Consider the following 13,464-nt stretch of genomic DNA (forward strand, 5'->3'; position numbering starts at 1 on the left):
ACATTAGTGGCTACTCATAATAGTTTTTCAAATATAAAGAAGAATGTCTTTCTACAAAGATCAGTTTGTCTCATAGTCATTTGAGAAACAGGTAATGGAGAAAAGGTATTAAAAATACAGATCATCATGCCAGGGTAACCTGGCATAAAATGTTGGTTCCAAGCCAGGCTTGGAAATCAGAAACAAAAATGAGAACTGGAAGTTCAAGAAAGTCTAACAATGTGATTTCTTTTTTTAAAAAAAAAGAAGAATAATAAAAAAAAAAGGTTCAAAGTTTGTTCTTGACTGTACTTCTTGCAAATTCCAGAGATTATACCATCAACTAAAGGGGATTTTCCCTGACTTTACAACTAGCATCCATCATCTTACTAGGCTGTATTTAATGTAAATGGTTTAAAAAAAAAAAAAAGGGGGGGGGGACGACACCTCTTACTTTCTCCAGTCATTTCTGTATAAGTCACAGTCCAATAAGAGGAAGGTAAATTCTACTCCAAGTACTTTGGTGGGCGTAACTGCTCGCTGTGAAGTGTCATAGGATCATAGAATGGGGTGGGTTGGAAGGAACCCTTAAAGGCCACCTAGTTCAACCCCCCTGCAGTAAGCAGGGACATCTTCAACCAGATCAGGTTGCTCAGAGCCTCATCAAGCCTGGCCTTAAATGTCTCCAGGGGTGGGGCCTCCACCACCTCTCTGGGCAACCTGTTCCAGTGTCTCACCACCCTCATGGTGAAGAACTTCTTCCTAATGTCTAATCTAAACCTGCCCTGCTCTAGCTTAAAACCATTGCCCCTCGTCCTATCGCTACATGCCCTTGCAAACAGCTGCTCCCCAGCTTTCTTGCAGGCCCCCTTCAGGTACTGGAAGGCTGCTATAAGGTCTCCTTGGAGCCTTCTCTTCTCCAGGCTGAACAACCCCAACTCTCTCAGCCTGTCTTCGTAGGAGAGGTGCTCCAGCCCTCTGATCATCTTTGTGGCCCTCGTCTGGACCCTCTTGAACAGGTCCATGTCCTTCTTGTGCTGAGGGCTCCAGAGCTGGACACAGTACTCATGTCCATTCCAGAGTCAGGAACTACCTTTCTAACCAGCCATGTCTGCTAAAAAGCCAAAAAAAGTCTTTAGCAGGACATGCTATCTAGCTAGAGGATCATTCTCAGGCTCAGGAAGAAATTCACACATGTATTTTGCCCCACAGTGTGTTTCTTCTCTTGGCATTCTTCTTATGGCTCTTGAAAGCTTTTCCTGTAAGCAGTCCTAACCTATGCAGAACCTGTACAAGTAAAATGAATCTCCTCATAAACACAATAAAGAACTGAGACCTTAATTAACAAGTCTACGCATACTATTATCAGTGTTTTTGTACTACAGTCAGCATGCTTCAGAAGTGTCTAAGATGGATCAGTCAGTATAGTGGGTCTCGCTGGAAGAAAGTTTATTCTCTTTGTACTAGCCTGTTAGGTGCTCTGTTCTGATTTGTGACTAAAACAGTGTTGATAACACACCAGCATTTTAGCTGTTGCTGAACAGTGCTTGCATGGTGTCAAGGTGTCTCTGTTTCTCACTCTGACACCCCAACGAGCAGGTTAGGGATGGCCAAGAGGTTGGGAGGGGACAAAGCCAGGACAGATGAACTGAATTGACCAAAGGAATATTCCATACCATGGATATATGATATCCATGTAATATCATGCTCAGCAATAAAAACTGAGAGACAGTCTTTCCAAAATAGCCATTGTCTGGAGACTCGCTGGGCATCAGTCTGCTTCTGGGAGGTGGTGTGGTTGCCTTTGCATCCCTTGGTGGGAGGGTGTCCCACCTCTTTCTTTTACTTTAATTAAACTCCTGTTTGACTCACAACTTTTTTCTTGATTTTGCTTTTGCAGTTCTCTTCCCCATCCCATTCAAGGTTGGGAGCAAGAAAGCGACTGGGTTGGTGCTGGCCAGCAACTAAGACACCACAGTGAGATTTGGGGTTCATGAAACTGTCTAATTTTTCTTTAGATTTCAGACACCTCCTGTTCTACTGCATCTGCAGCAAGGATTACTATTTTTAAACTTACAATGCAGTAACATTCCATGCATCTTCAGCTTGCATTAAGCAACATAGCTAGAGTAGTATCTGACCAGCCTTAACCATATGTTTCATTACTTTGCCTAATTCATCCAAGCCCTTTTCTAGAAGGCAAACATGCTAAGGGATGTTCATGCAAAGCATTTTAACTTCAATATTAGTTATCAAGAGAGAAAGGTCCTTAAAACCTTGCCAAATTGCCTTTTATATGTCAGGCACTTTGTCTGCATTTGAAGTTCTGTCATTACAACAGTTGTTTCGTATCCTTACACGAACTTCTTTCATTAACACCATACCAAAGTGGCAATAACAGCAAATCAGTCTTTCTACAATAACTTTTTTTCCGTATAGTTTTCCCCTCCTTTTCTAATATTTCTTATTTGTTCTTTTATTGGTTTCTGTGTACTAGATAATCTCTTTACTAAACTAATTAGGAAAACCTAAAGAATGTTTCCTAATGAAACGTCCCCAATTAGGAGTCCTTACACAAAAATACACACTCTGAATTATAAACAGTCTCTCACTTATGTCTATGTTAACTTTCATCTGCTATCACACTACTAAGTCCCTCAGGCTGGTTTAACCCTTCTGGAGATCCTCACAAGCTCTGTTTTGATTCATCTAAATTAAACTGAAATCTGAAATATGTGGCCATTCATAAATGATATACAGCATCATATTCAGTTTGTCTTCCCATAGACTTTATGCATTTACCTCATTCCAAGAGAAAGAAGAAAAAAAAAGGAAAAGGGAAAAAAAAACCTCAAGATGGCCATAATAAGACACTCTTCATACTTGAACGTAATGTGCTTTTCACAGATGATTCACAACAGGTAGCAAAGGAAATGCTACACCCAGTTTGCATCTACCCTTTATTTCAAAGTGTTAGCCATATGACAGCTAATTTATTTTTAATAAAGATTAGATTTTTGCAGAAGATAGAACCTTCTTGTGGAATAACCCTCATCAAATCAACAAATCAAAATACTGAACCTGCTGCAATCAGGTTTTTTTTAAACAAAAAAAAACCACTCTTGCTCACATGTCTTGGCACAGAATCAATTATTACCATGCTTTTAAAGCTTATTCATGAAACGTTTCTAATAATGGACTCTACCACTTCTAATTCGAAAGGCATCATACTGAGTACTTGAACAAGTCCCTCTTCTTCACTTTTGAATTTCTGTGACTTGATGTATAGGATTTAAATATGAAATATAAATTAAATATTTTGTCTGAAATGGTCATATCTAATTTAAGATGCTAGACTTATTCTTACATTTTATCTATTGTGTAATCTGTGAACGCATCAGTGGTGCCTTTACAGTTTGGAAAAGTGATGTGCAGAATACATACCACTCAAAAAGGTTGAGCTTTACTTCAGAGAATTCTGGATTAGAATTGAAGGCAAAAAGCATTTGCTGGCACTAAGCAGCAGGAAAAACATGCTATATAACATGCAGGACCCAACAATCCACAGAGAATTCAGATGCTAGCTCTTCCCCCTCTGTACTGATCCTTAGTGTCTCCCATCCTTCGAAGCCTGATCCACTCAAATCCATATTGCCACCACTTCTCCCACTCTGAATTTCACTTTCTCCACAACAGACTTGTTGCTTACAAGGAGAGGTGAGAAATTATTACAGCTGCTTTCAAGAATCAGAACAATTCCATCCTTCCAGTTTCCTTATCATTAGAAAAATAATGTAACACAACAGTCCAAAATCCCCACTGAGAGTTTCTAATCTCCTATACTATGCAATCAGATGGCTCCCAAAACAGCATACCATGTGTTAAAAACAAACAAACAACAAAAAAAACACACAAAGAAAAACACTAGAAGTAAGCAATCACAAAAGCTGTTCAGATTAAATATAAAGAAAGGAAGAATAGAGTTCATTAATGTGCAAATGACTTGCATATGGCTTCATTGTTCAGAGCTTCAAAAGTTAAAGAGCACATATATTAAATACTATTAAGAACAATTTCACTCTGAATTTTTAGCCCTATTTGATATGTATATTTAACCTTATATAGGCTCAATTATCAGAATTAGGACAAAATACTCAGATCAGAGATTTTGTTCCTGTTCACTTCAAAGATTAGAGGCAATTTGGGATGGAGCTTAGTCAGTGATGTTTAATGTTCTGTGCTAACCTGAAGGTTAGACAACAAAATTAGTTCCTCCTGGCCATATAGTCTATGACACCCTAAAATATGTTATACTACTTTTTGCTCTGTTATTGTTCATCATGATGCTGTCATGCCCTCTGGATACAGGCTCTGAAAGCAACAAATATCAGAAGCCAGAAAGCAGAACAAGAGCAATTGAACAGAGTCTCAGCTAATAACAAAAAGATATCCCCTGAAGTGGCTACCAAATACCTGTTACCTTGCTAACTTTCTTTAAAAACTATGACAAAAACACTCTGAATTATTTACTGCATAATTTGAGATGATTACTGATCCCTGCTTTTTTTTCCATATATTGCACTTTTGATCAAATACTCTAATAAGAATTTGTATTAATATTTCTCCAGAAAGAAATAGTATTCTTTTTTGAAGATAAGTATTGCAAAAAGGAATATACCCAGGGCATCTGCATCTCTTTTTTTTTTTTTTTTGGAAGCTTTTTTGAAGCTTCACTTAGAACTTTTTTGAAGTTTCACTTAGATAAATATGACCCTACAGACTTTCCGTACTCCACCCACCGGCACACCGAACAAAACAAGTTAAGTAGAACACCATGTAGAAAACCATGGTCCAAATTAGAGGTAACTAGCACAATCTTCTTCCATTTACTGGCTACATTCTTTATTTCTTCAAGAAACATAGACCTAAATACAACAGATTTGATCTGTTCCCAATGAGAACCAGCATCCAGGATCTCAAGCTAGCTCACTGTTGCTGTGTTGCGTTGATTATTGTGGACATGTATTCACAGATTCTGGATGACCAACAGCCCACATGCTCTTTCTTCCCAACACATACGTATACAAACGTGTTTGGATTCCACTGTTCTTTTCCATCTCCATGGTATTATCTTGGCAATTTCACAAAAACAGTACAAGAACAAAACTCACTTGTTTCTTATAGAAGGAACATGCTATAAGCATGTAGTTGGTCATGTTGACCCTTGGAATTGTCATTAGGAGATGACAGAGTGAAGTTTGCAACAAAATTTCATCTCTTAGATATTAAAGTTACAGAGAGACTTTTAAAGAGTATGAAGTCTATCAAAATAGTCATCTCCATTCATTATCAATGCTACATTTTTGACCACACAGCAGAATTTTATCAGGTATTTAATGGAACTCTGCACTGTTATCAGTTTAATAGCAACAAGTGTTTATGTAATATTTTTGCTAAGGAATAGCTGTGGAATAAATTTCAATTAGTTGTAACAACATATGGCAACCTAAAAGTAGATGTTGATAGACTTGCTGGTTTGCTAGGTTGATATACCAGTCTGGGCATAATCAACATAAATAGCTGGTGGACATAATTGCATCAAACAAAATCCATTTCTAAATATTGTACGTATAAAACCCAATACTTTTTAATTTATGTAAATCCTATTCATAATTTTCATAGTTTCCATATAAATCAAATCACAAGCAAAAAAATTCAGGCTTATAATAAAATAGCAACTGGACAATGTTGAAGGGCAACCATGAAAAACCCAAATATTCAGCAAGGAGTTTTATAGCTACTGTTTCAAGATTTATTTCTTGAAACTGAAATACATCTCTGGAAGTCTATGGTTGCTACAGCTTTTTCCACAGGTACAGTTTGCCTGATCTGATTCTGCTAGCAAAATACAAACGTTTACAACACAATGAGACAAAGAAAAAAAAAAATTCTCTTTTTTGCTAAGTTTCAATTCTCTCCCTATTCCAAAAAAAGCACTAGGAACAAGGTTAAAAAAACCCTGTATTTTCTAAATACCTGTTTAGAAATTAAGTCCTTTAAATTCATATATTCTGCTGAAGCAACAAAACACCCTGCTAATTAAAGGGCTACATCTACAAAGGTTCTTATGCAGCTCCAAGCTTCTTCATGCTGCCAAGAACTACATAAAAGGAACACTGATATCTCCATATACTCTGGCAAACCACATGGTCAGGGAGTTGAGGCTGAAACAAGATAGTATTTGTTAAAGGCACACTAAGGTACCCACACACAGCTCCTGCTGAAAAGCTATATATCACACTAAATTGCAAGCAGGCAGTTTTGGGAGTGATAGAAAAGGAAAGAAGAGCTACTTCTTTGGAGAAGGACAGAAGTGCTTAGTCAGAGTATGTAGCAGCGGCAATTAGTACTTTGTGTTACCAGTCCTCACTCAGAAAGCGATGCTCAGATTTTATAACTAAGAGACGTGGAACAAAAATACCTCTCTGCACACTATCAAACTTTATTCAAATAGGGAACACCCAGAAAAGGTCAAAAAAATCTCTTAATGCTTAATATACCAACTGTACCCATACTCTAACAAACTACATATCCTACACAGCTATAGCCAGACACTAAGCCAAAGCTTTGCTGGCAGCAATTCTAGACAATTACTCAGCAGAGAAGCAACAGGAAAAAATAAACAAATTTACTTCAGATCCAATGCTAGTAGCCAGTTATTTAAAGTTAGAGAGATTTGCATTATGTTTCTTTATTATACAAATGGTATCACCTTCTTGGTAGAAAATGACAAAAAGCAATGGGAATACATAGTACATTCAAAACACAAGAAGAGGAGGAAAGCAGGATAAAGGCTTCATTTCTTTCAGTTTCATTAACAAATAAAGCATTACTGTAGCAACAATACATTTTTAATGTGCTCAGCCATGACACTCAGACTAGTAACATTGTTGATGCCACTGCAGTAAGGGAAGAGTTAAGTATCATATTGTATAAGTTGAAATTGTATGAGATCACTAACATATTTCAATGATCACAGGCTATCTTTTAGTTTACGTAAATAATTACTGTTAAAACTATTTGTCAAGCCTTGTAATAGTAATTGGGCTATTAAAATATTGCTGAAAACCTTCACATAAGAATCTATTTAATTGGATTTCCTCCTTGTATATCTTTCCAGATCAGTGCAATAGTGGAAAAGTGTTAATTATTTCATGGCAACAAATATTTCTTAAAGGTGGGAAGCACTGTGAAAATGCAAGAAGTTTTGTTGACAGTGTTGCTACTGAACCAAGATTAAAGTTGCAAGGATTTGGGGGGAGGTAAGAGACTTCCCAAATTATTAGCGTTTATTTTCTTACACAATCAACATGCATGAAAAATTGTGTATTTAGTCATGGATCAAAAAGCTTTCATTCATTGCGCATCTCTCTAACTTAATCTGGGACTTGTAACATTGCTCATTTCTGCTGCCTTTATTCTTTGAAATGCGGCAGTGGAATGAAGCTTGGTTTATCAGAGCAAGGCTCCCTGAAGACTTAACAATGCAGACTGCATCATCCGCAGCCTATTATCACTGCAGCCGTTTGACACAAATACATTCAGATGCTGAACACTCACTGCAGGCTTTGGATACGGGCACATGCCCTCTACGAGGCAAAATGGTAAGAAAACAAGACAAAACACAGACTTTCCTTAGATGTTCACCTTCAGAATAAAGGAAAGGTAGACAAGCTTTGGTGATAAAAACATCCATATACTTCCTGCAAAATGTTATAACTGAATAACGATGAATTATGTAGGTGCAGCTTTGTTATAATTAGATAATAAAAACATTTAAGCATTACCCTCACTAGCTCTAATGATCTTCTACAGATTTGGAGAAGAAAAATAATTTCTAGGAATTAAACTGGACACAAGCAGCAATTAAAAGCAGTAATGCACTTAGTAACTTTGGAAAATGTAAAGAATTTAAGATAACTAGTTTTTCACTGTATTTGCATTCAGATTTCTGTTGCGTGGCATTATTTTTCCTCTGAAGAATAAAAAATTCTTTCAGGATGCATTACTAAATACTACAGGTATCTGATCCTATCAAATATTACTTACCAAAAACCTTCTTGCTTAAAAGTGAGCTGAAAGATTTCCCATGAACTGCTACAAATTTTAAAACAGGAATTCAAAGTCACTCTATTTAAAGGAAAAAAGGCGGGGGGAAGAAGAGAATTATGTAATACTAATATAATTTTATGTCACAGAATCAGATTCACATACTTGAAGAAGTCACTATCAGATAATGTTTATATCCAGGGTATTCCACACGTATATTACAAACACATCTTTAATTTTGGAATGTTTTTCCCACCTAAACAAAGACTTCAGTAAAGCAGCAATATGTGTAGTGCTGAGCGACGCATTCCTTCTGACAGCCAAACAGAACAAGATTCCCTCTCTTAGAGGGGCTGATCATCTAACTCAGGTACCACTCCACAACTACGTACAAAACAGTAAGGAGATTACATACCATGACGCAGGACAAAAACATGACTGACAATCACATGGTTACTCTTATTAGGCCTGCATAAAGCAGTGGCTCAATAAAAAGTTATTTTAATTACTAACTTTAATGACTTGCACCTTCTGCTAAGTGGAAGTGTATAGCCTTAATCAGGAATGCTGAAAGAAGTGAAAGAGAGTCCTGCAGCAACTTCCAATAAGGGTTCCTGCAAAGGTTTACAAAAGCACTTACACGTATGTCCCTAGTGCGTAAAGTTAAGCACACTTAAATCTCTGCAGGATCAAGATGGTCCTAGGTAAGGATGTAGGAATGAAGTAACTGGAGGGTCACGAAGTACAAAATTAAAGGACTGGAGATTAGAATGACTGTTTTGTCTGAAAACTCACTTTTATTGTGATTAACGGTATATAGGAATACGTAACATACATAGCTGCCGTAAGGGTTGTGGCTTTCACATAAAATAGTACAACTCTACTCGCATCATAAGGGTAATGTAATTACTTTAATGTAATTATGTACAGTAAGAAAATTATACAACATTATAAAAATGCCATTTATCTCTGGTACTTTAGGAATAAATTATACTGCAATAAGCACCTTCCTATCAGCATAATTATACACCCAGAAAGGCATGCCTACAACACCGCATGTGTTGAAGCATATACTTAATGGCTATTTAACTTCCAAGGAAAAAGATGGTTTCTTTCTCAAGGTGATTACTCTTAAAAATATGGAATGTAATAAAATGTTGGAAGGGACAAATGGCACACAAGGCCGTATTACACGTTTTGACTTAGTTGGTTATACAAAGAGTGAAACGAAATTCATACTGAATTCTTTTGGTTTAGAAATAGCATTTGTCTTATGAGATAATGCTAGAAGATGATGTTTCATGACCAGGCATATTAAAAATACATTCTGATTTTAGAGTATCATTCTGAGCAATTAATACTAAAAATCTCTACCACAAATTAAGAGCTAATACTAAAAACAGCCTGCTCAACTAGATGATCTTTAAGGTCGCTTCCAACCTGAACCATTCTGTGATTCTGTGTGTGACTTAACATCTGCTGATATTGATAAGCAGAAAACAATTGCCAAGAGAAGCAAAACTCCCTAGATTTTCAGTGTGAACCCTATGTGGATTTATATACATTCACAGTTTTATGTTAACATCATTACTAATTATAAAGTTTTATAATAGTAGTACAGTAATTTTTAAAAGTACCTCTAAAATAAGTCAAAGATTGTCCTTGAATACTACAAGATTTACTGGACTCCACTGTAATTCATCAAAATACCAAAAAATGGTCTAGTCACAGAGCTAGATTCAGAAAAACCACACTGCAAAAGTTGTCATCATTATAAGTAAGTGGGATTTGAATTGGATAAGATCCACATAATATGACAGAAGAGCCAAGGAGTTCCAGAGATCTGCCGGATCAATATCCTAGGCTTGACTCTCAGCTGCTCTTGAGTGCACACAGCCATTGATGAGATGCTTTAATATAAAGAAGGCAGTTATATAGCTAACTTCATATCTGCTGTATGCTGAGCTAAGCATTTGAAAGTGTTGATGCTGATAATTGTAACAGGTCTAAATAAAGAGAAATAAGAACTACCAAAAGTAAAATTCTTGGCCCTTTGGAAAATAAAGTTTACTCGAGTTCATGTGTTATCATCTGAAATACAGGCAGAGGCCACAGGCAATCTTCCTTCCCAATTGGCACATTCACGCAAAGTTTTAGAACCCCTAAAGTACGAAACAAGACATACAACTCTGAACTTTTGTTTTCTGCTGACTGCTTTGATTATTTGCTTATTTTTTGATGTGATGACAGCTGAAGAGCTTTTGCCAAGTACCAACTACAAAAATGAAAACAAATGTAGCATTTTAAAAGGCACCACCAAAATTACAGACTAAAAATTTTATACCTATTATTCCAATTAAAGTAAAAGCTATATTAATGCTGAGGGAAACTGCCTTAGAGGATTTTAAGAGTATTTAGGTTTTATTTATGGGTTATTACATAGGTTGTGAAAGAAGACACATTAAAAATTATTATTTCTACTATTCAGTCAGTTTATAACTTAACCTTAATTTATGCAAAGGCCAACTTTTTTACGATGGTCACAGTGTCTGAGCACTCAAATTGAAATGGGCCAAAGTCTTCAAGAAGACTCAGAACTTGTCATTTTAACAGATCTCCAGAAGATCTTAGCTCCTGCACGAGCGCAAAGTAAGGGAAGAATCAAAAAAACCCAGAACCAGCTCTGAAAAATTATTAACCAATATAGTTTGAGTATTTTAGGAAATATTTTTTAAATATACCTGAAGCAGCATTTGCTGGCAGTTGAACACCCTGAAAAAACTGAGCAATATACATACATGTTACACAACTGTACTGTGATGCAGCTATGACTGACTAAAAACATACGGTAAGGTGCACATATAGGATGAAACAAAACAGGCAAAGAAGGCCTTGTATTTTAGTAGGGCTAATATAAGACTTCATATCTCCTCTCTACCTTGATGAGCTTACATGCCATATAAGATATTTGCACATTGCATATAATTTATTTTTTTTTTTACATTATACAATGTTTTTCTGTCTACAGCTGCAGTTAATGCTTATTTATTTTGTTTACTACAGCGTAGCCAGGTGTTTTATAGTGAGAACAGGAACATCTTCTGCGTACTTTTCCAAAGCATCATTTACTTTGTCAACAACTTCGCAAAAATCATCGATTTCCAATTATATTTTCACAGAAAATAAAATTACACTTAGGAAGAAATAACTGAAAAATCTTCCTCTAGTGGCTAAATTAAGCTGCATAACTGTAAGAAAAGCTAAGTTAAAACATAACCTAGCAACTGAGTTCTTACCAGTAATCTATCAATCCTTATTTCAAAAACTATCAGAGGTTAATTTGACCATTTGGAAACGTCTCTTGCATTATTGAAACTCAACAGTCAGAGTCTGCCAATTAGACCAGACGCATTCATATTTATACATGCCCTAATTCTCATGCACATGCATTCGTTGTGTTGTATATCCAACTTTAAAAAATAGATGCATAAAGAAAATCACCAAATGGACAACATGCAGCACAGAAGGTATCTAAAGGATATGGACTTCTCATCCAAGTGAGTTCGGGTGATAAATAAATATCTGGGTTCAAGATTTGGTATCTATTTGTTGGAGAATGGTGCCACTCCTAAGGTATTCCTTTTTTTAATTGTGAATTTAAAAGGCACAAAATTGACACAAGTCAAATCAAAATTGACACAAGTCAAATGCATACCTAAGTGTACAAAACAGATCTTCTGTGCTTTAATAAGGATCTCTTTACACATACAGATTTTATTTAACCTCTGACTTCCTAAATGAACTTGCTCCAGAATTCATATCTAGCTTTAATAATATTCTGAAAAAGTCCTGTCTCATCATTACTCTTCTGCCTCCCCCATGTTCTCACCCATATATCACTGGAACTACTGAAACTACTGATAAAGCAGCAAAGGTCAGCTCAGAAAACTACCTTTTGGGTTTGTTTGGTTTTTTTTAGTGACCACGGAAATCTCACAAAATTGACAAGTTTTTCCCACGATGAAAAGAGAAAAGTCTCAATACATTGCATCCTGTGATCAAGTTCTCAGATGTTTCCTAAAAATTTAAAAAGCCTCACATATATTTACTTTTCAGAGGTGATCTGCAATAGTGTCAAAGATGATATTGTTCAGTTCAGGCTCAAAATCTCACTGCACTAGGTACAGCAGAGAAGCAACTCAATCCCAGAAGGCTCAAATCTGTGTATCAGATGGAACAAACATACAGATGGAGGTGAGGTGGGCCGGAAAGATGAACAGATCGAAGGGATGCATAAACAAAAAACACTCATTGCATATGCACCCCCACCCAAAGCCTAAGGATAAACACACACAACTGTTTTTCAAACTATCAAAACATGCAACTACCGGGATTTTTCCACAAAAATCCAATTTTATTTTTGTTTGGGGGAAAATGGGGTCCTAAAATAATAATGATAGAATCATAGAATAGTATGGGTTGGACCTTTAAAGGTCTTCTAGTCCAATGCCCCTGCAATGAGCAGGGACATCTTCAACTAGATCAGGTTGCTCAGAGCCCCGTCCAACCTGACCTTGAATGTTTCCAGGGATAGCACAGCTACCACCTCTCTGGGCAACCTGTTCCAGTGTTTCACCACATTCATCATAAAAAAATTCTTCTTTCTTGCCTTAATAATGATAAATAATCACAGCACTGAAAACTTTGATTTTACTTGAAAAACTCCGCATTTAGGGAAGGCTGAAGATACTTCCCACCCTCTCTGCCTAGAGACACCCAAGGGGCTTGGGTTCCTACTCGCATGCCAGCTGAACTGCTCCACTCCTTCACCAGACCTCCCGAGCCCCTTGCTCCCCTCTTGCAGGCTGCCGGGTTGGCAACCTTCCTGCTTCCTGGCACTCTCTGGCTTTTTCTGTCTACTGGGCTGCCAAATTTGCCAGACCACCAACCAAGCGTGGTGCCATGTGGGCTTGTTCTGCCAACTGCCTGGCTTTACAGCAAGGCGCACAGACTCTCTGGGATTCTGTCCTCGGTTCCTCTGAATCCAGCTAGAACTCAAATTTCGAGTCACAACGAAAGCTACAAAATTCTGCGACATCTCTTTTCTTCATAAAGGAAAATCCCAGTTCCTACAGGATTCTGCCCCTCTTGCTGAGATGTAAAGACAACGTCCAGACACTTTTCCTTTCTAACATGCTTCAGAAACACTGGAAGAGAAGCGTTTATATAAATACAGAAATAGTGCTCTAATTCCCAGGTTCCAAGCATCTGCCACTGATAGTCACTGCTATCTGCCAGTCTGCAGTGTGCTTGTGAGCATCATGTGAGCGTTGGCAAGATGCACAGAGTCTCTGCATCTTGCCAACGTGACCTTAT

The 13,464-nt window shown here is 37.1% G+C and overlaps 1 protein-coding gene across 3 annotated transcripts in view; it reads right to left on the reverse strand.

Moving 5' to 3' along the window:
* Positions 1-13,464, reverse strand: part of RYR2 (ryanodine receptor 2) — a 427,534-nt gene that overhangs the window by 358,892 nt on the left and 55,178 nt on the right. The window lies entirely within an intron of this gene.

This window comes from Rissa tridactyla, chromosome 3 (genome assembly GCF_028500815.1).
Source record: "Rissa tridactyla isolate bRisTri1 chromosome 3, bRisTri1.patW.cur.20221130, whole genome shotgun sequence".
NCBI classification, from domain to species: domain Eukaryota; kingdom Metazoa; phylum Chordata; class Aves; order Charadriiformes; family Laridae; genus Rissa; species Rissa tridactyla.